Genomic DNA, 18,682 nt, shown 5'->3' on the forward strand with positions numbered 1-18,682 from the left:
ATAGTGTGGCTCCCAACATCCCAACATCTCCTCCCTCATTTCTGCTTATCACCTACCCGTCCTGTCCACAGTGCAGCCCCCCTACATTTCCTCCTCATTTCTGCTTATCACCTACCCATCCTCTCCACAGTACTGCCCCCTTATATCTCCTCCCTCATTTCTGCTTATCACCTACCCGTCCTCTCCACAGTTCGGCCCCCCAACATCTCCTCCCTCATTTCTGCTTATCACCTACCCATCCTCTCCACAGGGCGGCCCCCTACATCTACCCCTCATTTCTGCTTATCACCTACCTGTCCTGTCCACAGTGCAGCCCTCCTATATCTTCTCCCTCATTTCTGCTTATCACCCAACCGTCCTGTCCACAGTGCGGCCCCCCTACATCTCCTCCTCATTTCTGCTTATCACCTACCCGTCCTTTCCATAGTGCGGCCCCCCTACATCTACTCCTCATTTCTGCTTATCACCTACCCGTCCTCTCCACAGTGCGGCCCCCCAACATCTCCTCCCTCATTTCTGCTTATCACCTACCCATCCTCTCCACAGGGCGGCCCCCTACATCTACCCCTCATTTCTGCTTATCACCTACCTGTCCTCTCCACAGTGCAGCCCTCCTATATCTTCTCCCTCATTTCTGCTTATCACCCAACCGTCCTGTCCACAGTGCGGCCCCCCTACATCTCCTCCTCATTTCTGCTTATCACCTACCCGTCCTTTCCATAGTGCGGCCCCCCTACATCTACTCCTCATTTCTGCTTATCACCTACCTGTCCTCTCCACAGTATGGCCCCCCTACATATCCTCCCTTATTTCTGCTTATCACCTACCCGTCCTCTCCACAGTGCGGCCCCCCTACATCTCCTCATTTCTGCTTATCACCTACCCGTCCTCTCCATAGTGTAGCCCCCCTACATCTACTCCTCATTTCTGCTTATCACCTACCTGTCCTCTCCACAGTTTGGCCCCCCTATATCTCCTCCCTCATTTATGCTTATCACTTACCCATCCTGTCCACACTGAGGCCCCCCTACATCTTTTCCTCATTTCTGCTTATCACCTACCCATCCTCTCCACAGTGTGGCCCCCCTACATCTCCTCCCTCATTTCTGCTTATCGCCTACCCGTCCTCTCCACAGGGCGGCCCCCCTACATCTCCTCGTCATTTCTGCTTATCACCTAGCCATCCTCTCCAAAGTGCGTCCCCCTACATATCTGTCTTCATTTCTGCTTATCACCTACCCGTCCTCTCCACAGTGCGGCCTCCTACATCTCCTCCTCATTTCTGCTTATCACCTACCTGTCCTCTCCACAGTGCGGCCTCCTACATCTCCTCCCTCATTTCTGCTTATCACCTACCCGTCCTCTCCATAGTGCGGCCCCCCTACATCTCCTCCTCATTTCTGCTTATCACCTACCCATCCTCTCCACAGTGCGTCCCCCCTACATCTCCTCCTCATTTCTGCTTATCACCTACCCGTCCTCTCCACAGTGCGGCCTCCTACATCTCCTCCTCATTTCTGCTTATCACCTACCTGTCCTCTCCACAGTGCGGCCTCCTACATCTCCTCCCTCATTTCTGCTTATCACCTACTCGTCCTCTCCACAGTGCGGCCCCCCTACATCTCCTCCCTCATTTCTGCTTATCACCTACCCATCCTCTCCACAGTGCCGCCCTCCTAAATCTCCTCCTAATTTCTGCTTATCACCTACCCGTCCTCTCCACAGTGCGTCCCCCCTACATCTCCTCCTCATTTCTGCTTATCACCTACCCATCCTCTCCACAGTGCGGCCCCCCTACATCTCCTCCTCATTTCTGCTTATCACCTACCTGTCCTCTCCACAGTGCGGCCCTCCTACATCTCCTCCCTCATTTCTGCTTATCACCTACTCGTCCTCTCCACAGTGCGGCCTCCTACATCTCCTCCCTCATTTCTGCTTATCACCTACTCGTCCTCTCCACAGTGCGGCCCCCCTACATCTCCTCCCTCATTTCTGCTTATCACCTACCCATCCTCTCCACAGTGCCGCCCTCCTAAATCTCCTCCTAATTTCTGCTTATCACCTACCCATCCTCTCCACAGTGCGTCCCCCCTACATCTCCTCATTTCTGCTTATCACCTACCCATCCTCTCCACAGTGCAGCCCTCCTACATATCCTCCTCATTTCTGCTTATCACCTACCCGTCCTCTCCACAGTGCGGCCCCCTTACATCTCCTCCCTCATTTCTGCTTATCGCCTACTGGTCCTCTCCACAGGGCGGCCCCCCTACATCTCCTCCCTCATTTCTGCTTATCACCTACCTGTCCTTTGCGCAGTGCGGCCCCTTACATCTCCTCCCTCATTTCTGCTTATCACCTACCCATCCTCTCCACAGTGTGGCCCCCCTACATCTCCTCCTCATTTCTGCTTATCACCTACCCGTTCTCTCCACAGGGCAGCCTCCTTCATCTCCTCCCTCATTTCTGCATCTCACCTACCCATCCTCTCCACAGTGTGGCCCCCCTACATATCCGCCTTCATTTCTGCTTATCACCAACCCATCCTCTCTACAGTGCGTCCCCCTATATCTCCTCCCTCATTTCTGTTTATCGGTCTACCCGCTCGTTACGCTTCACAAGTGATTTTCGACTCGACTGTCTTCTGCACTAATTCACACCTCCCACTCCTGGCTCCAAGACTCCCGAATGGCACCAATTCTCTGGAATATATTCCCCACTCTCTCAAGACGGCTGCACCATCATTGTAAATAAGCCCCTGTGCTCAGGAAGGATATAATGGAACTAGAGAGAGTACAAAGGAGGGCAACAAAATTAATAAAGGGGATGGGAGAACTACAATACCCAGATAGATTAGCGAAATTAGGATTATTTAGTCTAGAAAAAAGACGACTGAGGGGCGATCTAATAACCATGTATAAGTATATAAGGGGACAATACAAATATCTCGCTGAGGATCTGTTTATACCAAGGAAGGTGACGGGCACAAGGGGGCATTCTTTGCGTCTGGAGGAGAGAAGGTTTTTCCACCAACATAGAAGAGGATTCTTTACTGTTAGGGCGGTGAGAATCTGGAATTGCTTGCCTGAGGAGGTGGTGATGGCGAACTCAGTCGAGGGGTTCAAGAGAGGCCTGGATGTCTTCCTGGAGCAGAACAATATTGTATCATACAATTAGGTTCTGTAGAAGGACGTAGATCTGGGGATTTATTATGATGGAATATAGGCTGAACTGGATGGACAAATGTCTTTTTTCGGCCTTACTAACTATGTTACTATGTTACTTTGTGTCTCCGCACCTCATTGTAGGTTGTAAGCTCTTACTGGCAGGGGCGTCACTATCTTCTCTTTAATTGTTGTATTATCTTTATCCTTGTTACTTATGACTTTTGTACTGTATATGAACTGTTGAATTGTAAAGTGCTGCAGAATATGTTGGCGCTATATAAATATAGATTATTATTATTATGGCCCTTTCACTGTAGGCACTAAATGGCTCTTTCCCTGTTAGCACTGTTTGGCCCTTTCCCATTGGGCACTGCATGGCCCTTTTTTACCCATATGGGCGTTATGTGGTGCAGCGCCCCAGAGTCCTGGTCGTTGCGGTAATGTTGCTCTGCCACTAAGGGGAGCGATGTTATGTCTGATTGCACTAAAGGAGTTCACTTGACCAGGTATCACAGTCACACACTACACTTCACACCCCGGCCACCGGGGGAACAAAAGGCACTATGTACTAGGCCACTCCTCACACTGGTAAAACTGGGGGTTGGATAGGAAGTTAGGGAGAACGCAGCCTGGGAGAGCTCCAGGGAGGACCTGTCAGAACTGGGAATCTGGCAGGTACCTAGCAGAAAGGACAGATTGTTACGGGACCGCGCCTGCACTACCTTGCGGCGGTATCTCAAGAAAGGACACGAAGAGAAGGATATTGTGGAGAAGTGAGAAGTGGGATCATAGTACGAAGGAGATAGAACCAGAAGGAGTCGTGCCCCGAGATTGGCAACATCCTTCTGAGGCACGTAGGCGGTGGCCGGAGCACCGAGGAAGTAACAGACTCCACGCATTACTTCAAACAGCGGCAGGACAGTTGATTACAGGTTGGCTGTCTGACTTAAAATCACCTAGAAGGACATAGGAGGCAATCGTGGCAGAGGGGCGTCGCTAGGGTCCCAGAATAACTCCAGGCCTACCTGTCATAAAGGTGCGTCCTAGCCATATTATCTGGGGGACGGAGAGAGAGAAGGAAGAGATACGACAGTTGTGAGGACGATCCCGTGGTGCTCAGCAGGGAAGGACTACAACACACAGGCGCTAGAAGGTAGACACTGATTCCCACCTGCAAAGGGAACTCTGGATGTGCCTTCGGACCGGCCGGTCTCAGCCAGCCCCGTTAGCAGTGCTCTGGACTGCAGACCCCGAAGCCTTCAGTAAACGTAAAGAGACTACAACTCTGTGTCCTCGTTATTCCTCGCACCTTGCACCACTGTTGTGAATTCTGTGGCAGAGCTCCCTCCTGTGGTCACAAGTGGTACTTCGGCTGATTCTCTCTGTGAGCTTCCGTTGGTGGAGGAAAGTGGTACTGCGGCTTCTGAGTTTCTTTCCTCAGGTGATGTGGTGAAGTCGTTAGGTGCTGCTCTATTTAACTCCACCTTGTGCTTTGATCCTGGCCTCCAGTCAATGTTCTAGTATTGGACCTGTTTCCTCCTGGATCGTTCCTGTGGCCTGCTGCTCTGCATAGCTAAGTTCCGCTTTGCTATTTTGTTTGCTGTTTTTTTCTGTCAAGCTTGTCTATTTGTTTTTTCCTGCTTGCTGGGAGCTCTGGGACGCAGAGGGTGTACCTCCGTGCTGTTAGTTCGGTACGGAGGGTCTTTTTGCCCCCTTTGCGTGGTTTTTGTAGGGTTTTGTGTTGACCGCAAAGTTATCTTTCCTATCCTCGCTCTGTTCAGAAAGTCGGGCCTCACTTTGCTAAATCTATTTCATCTCTACGTTTGTCTTTTCATCTTTACTCACAGTCATTATATGTGGGGGCTGCCTTTTCCTTTGGGGTATTTCTCTGAGGCAAGGTAGGCTTATTTTCTATCTTCAGGCTAGCTAGTTTCTCAGGCTGTGTCGAGTTGCATAGGGAGCGTTAGGCGCAATCCACGGCTGCCTTTAGTGTGTTGGTGAGGATTAGGGATTGCGGTCAGCAGAGTTTCCACATCTCAGAGTTCGTTCTATGTTTTTGGGTTATTGTCAGGTCACTGTATGTGCTCTGACCTCAATGTCCATTGTGGTACTGAATTACCTTATCATGACAGTACTGGAGGCCAAAAGTACTAATGATTCTCAATAGAGGGAAAAAAGAAGTTCTGAGACCATTTTTTTTTCTCTGCACTGTGTTTTGTCTTTTTTTTCCCCTAGACATTTGGGTGTTTCAGGACACATGTGTAGCGATGGACATTAAGGGTCTGTCTTCATGTGTGGATCAGCTCACGGCAAGAGTACAACATATTCAAGACTTTGTGGTTCAGAATTCTATGTTAGAACCGAGAATTCCTATTCCTGATTTGTTTTTTGGAGACAGAACTAAATTTCTGAGTTTCAAAAATAATTGTAAACTATTTCTGGCTTTGAAACCTCGCTCCTCTGGTGACCCAGTTCAACAAGTTAGGATCGTTATTTCTTTTTTACGTGGCGACCCTCAGGACTGGGCATTTTCTCTTGCGTCAGGAGATCCTGCATTAAGTAATATCGATGCGTTTTTCCTGGCGCTCGGATTGCTGTACGATGAACCTAATTCAGTGGATCAGGCAGAGAAAAATTTGCTGGCTCTGTGTCAGGGTCAGGATGAGATAGAGGTATATTGTCAGAAATTTAGAAAGTGGTCCGTACTCACTCAATGGAATGAAGGTGCGCTCGCAGCTATTTTCAGAAAAGGTCTCTCTGAAGCCCTTAAGGATGTCATGGTGGGATTTCCTATGTCTGCTGGTCTGAATGAGTCTATGTCTTTGGCCATTCAGATCGGTCGACGCTTGCGTGAGCGTAAATCTGTGCACCATTTGGCGGTATTACCTGAGCTTAAATCTGAGCCTATGCAGTGCAATAGGACTTTGACCAGAGTTGAACGGCAAGAACACAGATGTCTGAATGGGCTGTGTTTCTACTGTGGTGATTCCACTCATGCTATCTCTGATTGTCCTAAGCGCACTAAGCGGTTCGCTAGGTCTGCCACCATTGGTACGGTACAGTCAAAATTTCTTCTGTCCGTTACCTTGATCTGCTCTTTGTCATCGTATTCTGTCATGGCATTTGTGGATTCAGGCGCTGCCCTGAATTTGATGGACTTGGAGTATGCTAGGCGTTGTGGGTTTTTCTTGGAGCCCTTGCAGTGTCCTATTCCATTGAGAGGAATTGATGCTACGCCTTTGGCCAAGAATAAGCCTCAGTACTGGACCCAGCTGACCATGTGCATGGCTCCTGCACATCAGGAGGTTATTCGCTTTCTGGTGTTGCATAATCTGCATGATGTGGTCGTGTTGGGGTTGCCATGGCTACAAGTCCATAATCCAGTATTGGATTGGAAATCCATGTCTGTGTCCAGCTGGGGTTGTCAGGGGTTACATGGTGATGTCCCATTTCTGACTATTTCGTCATCCACCCCTTCTGAGGTTCCAGAGTTCTTGTCTGATTACCGGGATGTATTTGATGAGCCCAAGTCCGATACCCTACCTCCGCATAGGGATTGTGATTGTGCTATCGATTTGATTCCTGGTTGTAAATTCCCAAAAGGTCGACTGTTTAATTTATCTGTGCCTGAGCACGCCGCTATGCAGAGTTATGTGAAGGAGTCCTTGGAGAAGGGGCATATTCGCCCGTCATCGTCGCCATTAGGAGCAGGGTTCTTTTTTGTGGCCAAGAAGGATGGTTCACTGAGACCTTGTATAGATTACCGCCTTCTAAATAAGATCACGGTTAAATTTCAGTACCCTTTGCCGTTGTTATCTGATTTGTTTGCTCGGATTAAGGGGGCTAGTTGGTTTACCAAGATAGATCTTCGTGGTGCGTATAAGCTTGTGCGTATTAAGAGAGGCGATGAATGGAAAACTGCATTTAATACGCCCGAGGGCCATTTTGAGTATCTAGTAATGCCATTCGGACTTGCCAATGCTCCATCAGTGTTTCAGTCCTTTATGCATGACATCTTCCGAGAGTACCTGGATAAATTCCTGATTGTGTACTTGGATGATATTTTGATCTTCTCGGATGATTGGGAGTCTCATGTGAAGCAGGTCAGAACGGTGTTTCAGGTCCTGCGTGCTAATTCTTTGTTTGTGAAGGGATCAAAGTGTCTCTTTGGTGTTCAGAAGGTTTCATTTTTGGGGTTCATCTTTTCCCCTTCTACTATCGAGATGGACCCTGTTAAGGTCCAAGCCATCCATGATTGGACTCAGCCGACATCTCTGAAAAGTCTGCAAAAGTTCCTGGGCTTTGCTAATTTTTATCGTCGCTTCATCTGCAATTTTTCTAGTATTGCTAAACCATTGACCGATTTGACCAAGAAGGGTGCTGATGTGGTCAATTGGTCTTCTGCTGCTGTGGAAGCTTTTCAAGAGTTGAAGCGTCATTTTTCTTCTGCCCCTGTGTTGTGTCAACCAGATGTTTCACTTCCGTTCCAGGTCGAGGTTGATGCTTCTGAGATTGGAGCAGGGGCTGTTTTGTCGCAGAGAAGTTCTGATTGCTCGGTGATGAAACCATGCGCCATCATTTCCAGGAAATTTTTGCCTGCTGAGCGAAATTATGATGTGGGCAATCGAGAGTTGCTGGCCATGAAGTGGGCATTCGAGGAGTGGCGTCATTGGCTTGAAGGAGCTAAGCATCGCGTGGTGGTCTTGACTGATCATAAGAACTTGACTTATCTCGAGTCTGCCAAGCGGTTGAATCCTAGACAGGCTCGTTGGTCGCTGTTTTTTGCCCGTTTTGACTTTGTGATTTCGTACCTTCCGGGCTCTAAAAATGTGAAGGCGGATGCTCTGTCTAGGAGTTTTGTGCCCGACTCTCCGGGTTTATCTGAGCCGGCGGGTATCCTCAAAGAGGGAGTAATTGTGTCTGCCATCTCCCCTGATTTGCGGCGGGTGCTGCAAAAATTTCAGGCTAATAAACCTGATCGTTGCCCAGCGGAGAGACTGTTTGTCCCTGATAGGTGGACGAATAAAGTTATCTCTGAGGTTCATTGTTCGGTGTTGGCTGGTCATCCTGGAATCTTTGGTACCAGAGATTTGGTGGCTAGATCCTTTTGGTGGCCATCTCTGTCGCGGGATGTGCGTACTTTTGTGCAGTCCTGTGGGATTTGTGCTCGGGCTAAGCCCTGCTGTTCTCGTGCCAGTGGGTTGCTTTTGCCCTTGCCGATCCCGAAGAGGCCTTGGACACATATCTCTATGGATTTTATTTCAGATCTTCCCGTCTCTCAAAAGATGTCAGTCATTTGGGTGGTCTGTGATCGCTTCTCTAAGATGGTCCATTTGGTACCCTTGTCTAAATTACCTTCCTCCTCTGATTTGGTGCCATTGTTCTTCCAGCATGTGGCTCGTTTACATGGCATTCCAGAGAATATCGTTTCTGACAGAGGTTCCCAGTTTGTTTCGAGGTTTTGGCGAGCCTTTTGTGGTAGGATGGGCATTGACTTGTCTTTTTCCTCGGCTTTCCATCCTCAGACTAATGGCCAGACCGAACGAACCAATCAGACCTTGGAAACATATCTGAGATGCTTTGTTTCTGCTGATCAGGATGACTGGGTGTCCTTTTTGCCTTTGGCTGAGTTCGCCCTTAATAATCGGGCCAGCTCGGCTACCTTGGTTTCGCCTTTTTTCTGCAACTCTGGGTTCCATCCTCGTTTCTCTTCAGGGCAGGTTGAGTCTTCGGACTGTCCTGGTGTGGATACTGTGGTGGACAGGTTGCAGCAGATTTGGACTCATGTTGTGGACAATTTGACCTTGTCCCAGGAGAAGGCTCAACGTTTCGCTAATCGCAGACGCTGTGTGGGTCCCCGACTTCGTGTTGGGGATTTGGTTTGGTTATCTTCTCGTCATATTCCTATGAAGGTTTCCTCTCCTAAGTTTAAACCTCGTTTCATTGGTCCGTATAGGATTTCTGAGGTTCTTAATCCTGTGTCTTTTCGTCTGACCCTTCCAGATTCTTTTTCCATACATAACGTATTCCATAGGTCATTGTTGCGGAGATACGTGGCACCTATGGTTCCATCTGTTGATCCTCCTGCCCCGGTTTTGGTGGAGGGGGAGTTGGAGTATATTGTGGAGAAGATTTTGGATTCTCGTGTTTCAAGACGGAAACTCCAGTATCTGGTTAAGTGGAAGGGTTATGCTCAGGAAGATAATTCCTGGGTCTTTGCCTCTGATGTCCATGCTCCCGATCTTGTTCGTGCCTTTCATATGGCTCATCCTGGTCGTCCTGGGGGCTCTGGTGAGGGTTCGGTGACCCCTCCTCAAGGGGGGGGTACTGTTGTGAATTCTGTGGCAGAGCTCCCTCCTGTGGTCACAAGTGGTACTTCGGCTGATTCTCTCTGTGAGCTTCCGTTGGTGGAGGAAAGTGGTACTGCGGCTTCTGAGTTTCCTTCCTCAGGTGATGTGGTGAAGTCGTTAGGTGCTGCTCTATTTAACTCCACCTTGTGCTTTGATCCTGGCCTCCAGTCAATGTTCTAGTATTGGACCTGTTTCCTCCTGGATCGTTCCTGTGGCCTGCTGCTCTGCATAGCTAAGTTCCGCTTTGCTATTTTGTTTGCTGTTTTTTTCTGTCCAGCTTGTCTATTTGTTTTTTCCTGCTTGCTGGGAGCTCTGGGACGCAGAGGGTGTACCTCCGTGCCGTTAGTTCGGTACGGAGGGTCTTTTTGCCCCCTTTGCGTGGTTTTTGTAGGGTTTTGTGTTGACCGCAAAGTTATCTTTCCTATCCTCGCTCTGTTCAGAAAGTCGGGCCTCACTTTGCTAAATCTATTTCATCTCTACGTTTGTCTTTTCATCTTTACTCACAGTCATTATATGTGGGGGCTGCCTTTTCCTTTGGGGTATTTCTCTGAGGCAAGGTAGGCTTATTTTCTATCTTCAGGCTAGCTAGTTTCTCAGGCTGTGTCGAGTTGCATAGGGAGCGTTAGGCGCAATCCACGGCTGCCTTTAGTGTGTTGGTGAGGATTAGGGATTGCGGTCAGCAGAGTTTCCACGTCTCAGAGTTCGTTCTATGTTTTTGGGTTATTGTCAGGTCACTGTATGTGCTCTGACCTCAATGTCCATTGTGGTATTGAATTACCTTATCATGACACACCACACACCATCACCTTTCATTGGACGCCCCTTAGCAGGGTCACGGACCGGGTCTAGCCACCATGACAACCCCGGATCGAGTACCCCGTGGCCCTGTGTCTGAGGGCACTTCAATTTGGCGTCACGAACAGGATGTACTTAAGCCTGAAGAATCAGGTCATGTGTGCCTTGGAACTGTGATTGAACTGTGACTTATTGCAAAGACTGTGTATCGCTATTTGCCGCCAAAAATCCGCCATTGCCGTGCCGTGTGGAGCGCGAGGAGAGGAGCCATAGCTTCGTGGGTGGAGCCGGCTGGAAAAGAGCGCGGAGCGGAAGACGCGGTAAGGTGCCGCTCCCGGAAGAAGAGCCCCGACCCAGGCGCCGATCCCGGAAGGAGAACCCCGACTCTGACAGGTTAGCAAGGGGGGAAGAACGGCCATGTCGGATCCCGGAGGAGGTGCAAACTATGTACAAAACAGTTTTGGAATCATTCACTGTTCATGATCCGGTAATCTTTTAGAACACTGATGAACAAACAAACAAGAAGAGGGATCCCGGGTAAACAAAGGGATCCCTAGAAGTTAACCCTGGACGGGTTTAAGTAGAAAGGGGTAAGGAAAGCAAAGAGTTAACTATGTACAATTGCGGGCTTACGAGGTTTATTCTCGCGACGGTAGATTGCAAGGCATCCGTTGGTAGCGAACACTTCCCGGCCTGGAAAGATCTGTGTTCGACCTCTCATCCGATGCGGTGTCAATGTCACTAATCAGTTTTTCAGGTATCATCTGGGTTCGAATGTCAATTTTGGTAGTAGGTTCAGTAGCGGCAATAATGCCCACTGTGGTAGTAGTATTAGGATTTGTCAGTTCAGAGTTAGTCTTAGTCATGGCAGCAGGTGGCGCTGCTACGGAGCCTACCAGTAGGTCTTCTGTCACTGGGGCAGGGCCGTTCTTCATACCTGCTTCAGATGCAGTCCCTCCGGTGCCGGCCTGCTCCATCTCCGCTGGGATCTGGAACGCTGACTGCGGGGCCTTGCGCTGTGGCGTTGTCATCTCTGTTTGCAGTATCTCGCTTTCCGGCAGGGCCTTGCTTTCTGGCTTTGGAGCGCTGGAACTTCTTTCTCACTCCGGACCACACGAGGCTGCCGACAGACGTCTGGTGAGGCGCCCGATGACGGTCTCCTTCCACCCGGCCTCAGTGCTCAGCTGCGTCCGCCGGAGTTGATCGCTGAGCTCGTCCACTCCGGCCTGCAAGAAGTCGGGGCCAACAGATGACGCCTGGCCGTGGTATCTCTCTGTGTAGCTGGGGGAGTCCTCTGCTCCGACCCCACGCTCCGATCCCGGTCGGCTGGCCATGGCGTCTCCCACATGGCTTACTTCTTCTCCCTCCTTGTCCTTTTCCCGCTCTCTCCTCCGTGGGCGGTTTCGTTTTCTTTGTCTCCGCCCTCCACTGAGGATCAGGAGGAGGATCTCGGCTGCTAACGGACACGTCCTCAAAGTACAGAAATATTTAAACTGGGCGGCCATTACTTTTCGCGCTCTTCAGCTTGCTCACGCCCACTTCTACACCCTTCTTCTTCTCCTGCGCTCCTCGTGGCGCGGCAATGGTGGCGGTTTTGGCGGGAATCTTGCGGCAAATAGCAATACACAGTCTTTGCAACATATCACAGTTCATGCACAATTCAATCACAGTTCCAAGGCACACATGACCTGCTTCTCAGGCTTAAGTACGATCCTGTTCGTGACGCCAAGTTGGAGCGCCCCCAGACACAGGGCCACGAGTTCTCGGTACCGGGCCTCTCTGGTTCGGTTCTGAGGCTGTCACGGTGGCTAGACCCAGTCCGCGACCCTGCTAAGGGGCGTCCAATAAAGGTGGTACAGTCTGTCAGGGATTCGTGACGCCACCTGTGGTGTTCGGTCAGGGTGACCGATGCTGCTGTGGGGTCCGCTGGGGTGATGGAATGGCAGCTAGATGGTATACTTTCCCACAGGTGAAGTATGTCCCCAGGGCTTCCCAGTAAGGTAGATGGTGATGGTGTGAGGTGCAGCCAATAACGAGGACACAGGGTTGCAGTCTCTTTACCTCTTTACTGTAGACTTCAGGATCCTCAATCCAGAGCACGCTTAACAGGGCTATCTGAGACTGGCCGGTCCGATGGGCACATCCAGAGTTCCCTTTGCAGGTGGAAATCAGTGCCTACCACTAGCGCCTGTGTGTTGTAGTGCTACCCTGCTGAGCATTCGGCATAGTCCTCACAACTGCTGTTCTCGTTCGTTCGTTCTTTCTAATTCTCTCTCGCTTGTTCCAGATGTTACTAGTTTCTTGTCCCCCAGGTATGTTATGGCTAGGACGCACCCGTATGACGGGAAGGCTCGGAGCTCTTCCCGGACCCTAGAGACGCCCCTCTCCACGCGTTGCCCCCTATGTCTTCGTAGGAAATTTAAGGTAGACAGCCAACCTATAATTAACTGTCCTGCGGAGTTCGAAGTAAGGCCTAGAGTCAGTTACTCCCGCGGTGTTCCGGCCACCGGCTACGCGCCTCAGTAGGATGTTGCCTCTGTCTCACGGCACGACTCCTACTGGTTCTCCTTTGTGCTTGATCTCGTTTCTCACTGTTCCACAATATCCTTCCCTTCGTGTCTCTCTCTTAGGATACCGCCGCAGGGTGTGCAGGCGCGGTTCCGTATCGTTCTGCTCTGTTCGCTAGGCACCTGCCAGGTTCCCACGCCTGACAGGGACCCCCCTGTGTCTTCTCCCTGCAACACCCCCTGCCACGGGATGTTGCCTGAATCCAACCCAGTCAGCTTCTGACTAACTTCCTATCCAACCGCTAGTTTTACCAGTGTGAGGAGTGGCCCAATAAATAAAGCCTTTTTCTCCCCCTAGTGGCCGGAGTGTGAAGTGTAATGTGTGCTGGTGATACCTGGTCAGTAGAATTCCTTCAGTGCCATCAGACGTACCATCACTCCCCTTAGCGGCAGAGTGTCATACTGCAATGACCAGATCTCTGGGGCGCTGCACTCGCATACCCCCTGCCTAGGATAGAGGAGTCCTTGGCTGCGTTAAAGTCTGCTAATTACTTCTCTACCTTAGATCTCACCAGTGGGTACTGGCAGGTTCCCGTGGCAGAGGCGGACAAGGAAAAGACAGCCTTTACGACGCCGATGGGTCTCTGCGAGTTTAACTACATGCCCTTCGGATTGTGTAACGCCCCGGGGACGTTCCAGAGGATGATGGAGTGCTGTTTGGGACACAAGAGCTTTGAGACCGTGCTGCTATATCTGGACGATGTCATTGTCTTCTCTAAGACCTATGAAGACCATTTGAAGCACCTGGCCGAGGTATTTGAAGCGCTGTCCAACTTTGGCTTAAAGGTGAAACCGTCCAAATGCCATCTGCTAAAACCCAAAGTATAGTACCTGGGCCATGTGGTGAGTGTCGAAGGAGTGGCCCCAGACCCCGACAAGGTCACGGTGATCAAGGACTGGCCGCAGCCCGGTAACCTTCATGAAGTCCGGCAGTTCCTCGGGTTGGTGGGCTACTACCGGAGGTTTATCAAGGACTTCACCAAGAAGGCCACGCCATTGCAAGACATGTTGGTGGGCCAGCCCAAGAAACCCAAGGGTAAGAATACCCCGTTGGATTGGAACGACGGACTGGAAGGGTCGTTCACCTGCTTAAAATCGGCACTGACGGGAGAAGAAGTACTAGCCTACCCTGAATACGACCAACCGTTTGTATTGTATACGGATGCCAGCAACGTGGGGCTGGGAGCTGTGCTGTTCCAGGTCCAGAAGGGCAAGGAACGAGTAATCGCTTATGCCAGCAGGAAGCTTCGCCCCACTGAAAGGAACCCAGACAACTACAGTTCCTTTAAGCTGGAGTTCCTCGCCGTCGTTTGGGCCGTGACGGAGAGGTTCAAGCACTATCTGGCCTCAGCAAAATTCACCGTCTTCACGGATAATAATCCACTAATGCACTTGGACACAGCGAAACTTGGTGCCTTGGAGCAGCGGTGGATGGCCCGGTTGTCCAATTACGACTTCACCATCAAGTACCAGGCGGGGCACAAGAAGGCGTATGCCGATGCATTGTCCCGAATGCCTCACCTGCCCGAAACAGAGGAAGATCCAGAAGCATTTGAAGGAGTGGAGCCTACCGCCTTCCATCGCCCCAAGGCAACTCAGTGTTCCCATCAGGTGGAGAACAGGCGCAGAAACAAACAGGGTGCTCCGTTGAATCCCCTGCCCCACCACAGGTGGACAGAGAACCAGGATGGTGACCCTGCGGTCCGTCGGGTGAAAGAGCTCCTGACGCAGGCAGGTTTGCATCCCGGCTCGGATGATCCACCGGAGGCATTACAGTTGTTGAAGGAGAGGGGCAAACTGTTTATTCACGATGGCAAGCTGTGCCGAAGGAGCATCGACCCCCGCACTCACGAATTGGTGTGGCAGATCGTGGTCCCAAGACAAGATGTGCCAATGGTCCTGGGAGCATACCACGAAGGCTACTCCGTGGGAGGTTCTACTGGATCGGCATGAAGAAAGCCATCGAGAAGTGGTGTCGAGAGTGTGGCCCCTGTAGCCTACGCCGGAAGGATCGTGACAGCCAACGGGCTCCCTTGCAGCCCATCATCACCAAACGGCCGCTCGAGTTGGTCGCGCTGGATCACGTAAAGCTAACACCTAGCCGGTCAAGTTATATCTACGCTCTCACCATTGTGGACCACTATTCCAGATTCCTGGTAGTCGTACCAGTCAAAGATCTAACGGCTAGGACGGCTGCCAAAACCTTCCAGCAGTACTTCTGTAGACCCCATGGGTACCCAGAGAAGGTGTTGACCGATCAGGGGCCAGCATTTGAAGCGGAGGTGTTCCAGGAGTTCTGCAATTTGTACGGGTGTAAGAAGATCAGAACCACACCGTACCATCCACAGACCAACGGGATGTGTGAGAAGATGAACCAAGTGGTGATCGACTTACTGAAGACCTTACCTGTAGAGGAGTTGAACTTGTGGCCCACAAAGTTACCAGACTTGGTAGATATGTACAACCACATTCCGGTGAATTCCACCAACTGCACCCCAGCGTACCTGATGCGAGGAAGGTCTAGCAAGTTACCCATCAATCTGGACATGGGGGTCCTGACTCCCGAAGATATATCGCCAGATGCGGATTGGGATACCGAGAGGCAGCAAAGGTACCGCAAAGTACAGGAATGTGTAAAAAGGAGTCTCGCTCAAGCCAGACAGAAGCAAGAGAGGGACTACAACCAGTATGCTCCCGCGGCTCCATTGTCACCTGGTGAGCAGGTACTCAAACGAAAGAGGAGACTACACAAGCTTGATGATCAATGGGAAGCAGAACCGTATACCGTTCTCCCCTCCGATTTCGACAATACGAAGGTCTGTCTCATCAGTAAAGACGGAGGGGAGACCTCAATGGCCATATCCAGAGACCACCTGAAAATATGCCCTGATAAGCTGAAAGATGGGGAAACAGATCCCAGGACTTCTCCGCCCGTGGAAGAGGAGTAGATGATACACACTGTTCTTGGCGATTTTCCCCAGTCCTGGACTCAAATAAATCAGGCCATTGTGGTACCTGTCTTAACGTTTCGTCAACTGAGACCGCCAGAACTAAATGTGGTGCCAGGGCATCTGGACCTGCAAGCGCAGCCGACCCCACCAGAAGATGCGATGCCAACGGTCGAACCAGCGGGCCCTCCCTCTGCCATCGGTGAATCTGCCATGCCCACCACTAGTAGTGGCAGCACTGAGAACTCCAGCATGCCAGTGATGCCCAGACTCACTAGAAGTGTAGCTAGAAGACAGTGCACTACACTAGCGATAGTAGTGGACCCGGTTAGGCCAATAGCCACCCCTGCGTTGCGAAGGTCCACGCGTAGCACCCAGAATCAGACTCCACTTCGCTATAAAATGTGGAGATATTAACGATAGTTGCTATTGGGTTGAAAATAGTTGTGTAAATATCTGTGTTATAGGTTTAAAAATGGACAATGGTGTGATGGACAGTGAATCACTCCAAAACTTTCACAGGGGCCCCTTTGTTTACCCAGGGTCCCTGCTGTTCTATGGTTGCACCTACTGAACTGGGAGTCATGGACTGTGTATGACCAATCTTTTGCAACGTTCAAGCGTCCTTACCTTCCATAACGGAAAGCACTGTTATATTTACTTGTTCATAGTATGTAAAAATTTTGTGTGTTTTCTAATAACATGTATTGTTATCCTTCTTTTCCCAGTCCGGGAGTACTAGATTTAACCGGGGGGGAGGGGGGGTAGTGCAGCGCCCCAGAGTCCTGGTCGTTGCAGTAATGTCGCTCTGCCACTAAGGGGAGCGATGTTATGTCTGATTGTATTAAAGGAGTTCACCTGACCAGGTATCACAGTCACACACTACACCTCACACTCCGGCCACCAGGGGGAGCAAAAGGCACTATGTACTAGGCCACCCCTCACACTGGTAAAACTGGGGATTGGATAGGAAGTTAGGGAGAACGCAGCCTGGGAGAGCTCCAGGGAGGACATGTGCCTTGTGGCAGTATACATAGGGGCGCTATGTGGCAGTATACATATGGGCGCTATGTGGCAATATACATTTGGGCGCTATATTGCAATATACATATGAACACTATGTGACAGTATACATTTGGGCGCTATATTGCAATATACATATGGGCACTATGTGACAGTATACATTTGGACGCTATATTGCAATATATTGTACATATGGGCACTATGTGGCAGTGTACATATGGGCACTACGTGGCAGTATACATATGGCCGCTATGTGGCAGTATACATATGGGCGCTATGTGGCAGTATACATATGGGCGCTATGTGACACTATACATATGGGCGCTCTGTGGCACTATACATATTGTCGCTACGTGGCAGTATACATATGGCCGCTATGTGGCACTATACATATGGATGCTATGTGGCACTATACATATGGGTGCTACGTGGCAGTATATATTTGGGTGCTATGCGGCAGTATACATATGGGCTCTATGTGGCGCTATATGGCAGTAGACATATGGGCGCTATGTGACAGTATACATTTGGGTGCTATGCGGCAGTATACATATGGGCTCTATGTGGCAGTAAACATTTGGGTGCTATGTGGCAGTATACATATGGGCGAAATGGGGCAGTATAAATATGGGCGCAATGTGACACTTTAGATATGGGCGCTACATGGCAGTATATATATAGCCACTATGTGGCATTATGCATATGGGCGCTATGTGGCACTATACATATGGGCTCTATATTGCAATATGCATATGGGCGCTATGTGACAGTATACATTTGGGTGCTATGCGGCAGTATACATATGGGCTCTATGTGGCAGTATACATTTGGGCACTATGTGGCAGTATACATATGGGCACAATGTTGCAGTATACATATGGGCGCTATGTGGCAGTATACATATGGGCGCTATGTGGATCTATACATATGGGCGTTATGTGGCAGTATACATTTGGGTGCTAGGTGGCAGTATACATATGAGCGCTATGTGGCACTATACATATGGGCGCTATGTGGCACTATACATATGGGCGCTATGTGGCGCTATGCGGCAGTATACATATGGGCTCTATGTGGCAGTAAACATTTGGGCGCTATGTGGCAATATACGTATGGGCGCTACGTGGCAGTATATATATGGCCAGTATGTGGCACTATGCATATGAGCGCTATGTGGCACTATACATATTGGCGCTATGTGGCACTATACATATGGGCACTATGTGGCACCATTCATATGGGCGCTATGTGGCAGTATACATATGGTCGCTATGTGGCACTATTCATATGGGCGCTACGTGACAGTATACATATGGGCGCTATGTGGCACCATTCGTATGGGTGCTATGTGGCACTATACATATGGGCGCTATGTGGCACCATTCATATGGGCGCTATGTGACAGTATATAAATGGGCGCTATGTGTCACCATTCATATGGGCACTATGTGGCACTATACATATGGGTGCTACGTGGCAGTATATATATGGCCACTATGTGGCACTATGCATATGAGCGCTATGTGGCACTATACATATTGGCGCTATGTGGCACTATACAGATGGGCGCTATGTGGCAGTATACATATGGGCGCTACGTGTCAGTATACATATGGGCGCTATGTGGCAGTATATATATGGGCGCTATGTGGCACTAAACATATGGGCACTATGTGGCACCATTCATATGGGCGCTATGTGGCACCATTCATATGGGAGCTATGTGACTATATATGGGCGCTATGTGGCACTATACATATGGGCGCTATGTGGCACCATACATATGTGCGCTATGTGGCAGTATACATATGGTCGCTATGTGGCACTATACGTAT

Source organism: Ranitomeya imitator, chromosome 1 (assembly GCF_032444005.1).
Source record: "Ranitomeya imitator isolate aRanImi1 chromosome 1, aRanImi1.pri, whole genome shotgun sequence".
In the NCBI taxonomy this organism is placed as follows: domain Eukaryota; kingdom Metazoa; phylum Chordata; class Amphibia; order Anura; family Dendrobatidae; genus Ranitomeya; species Ranitomeya imitator.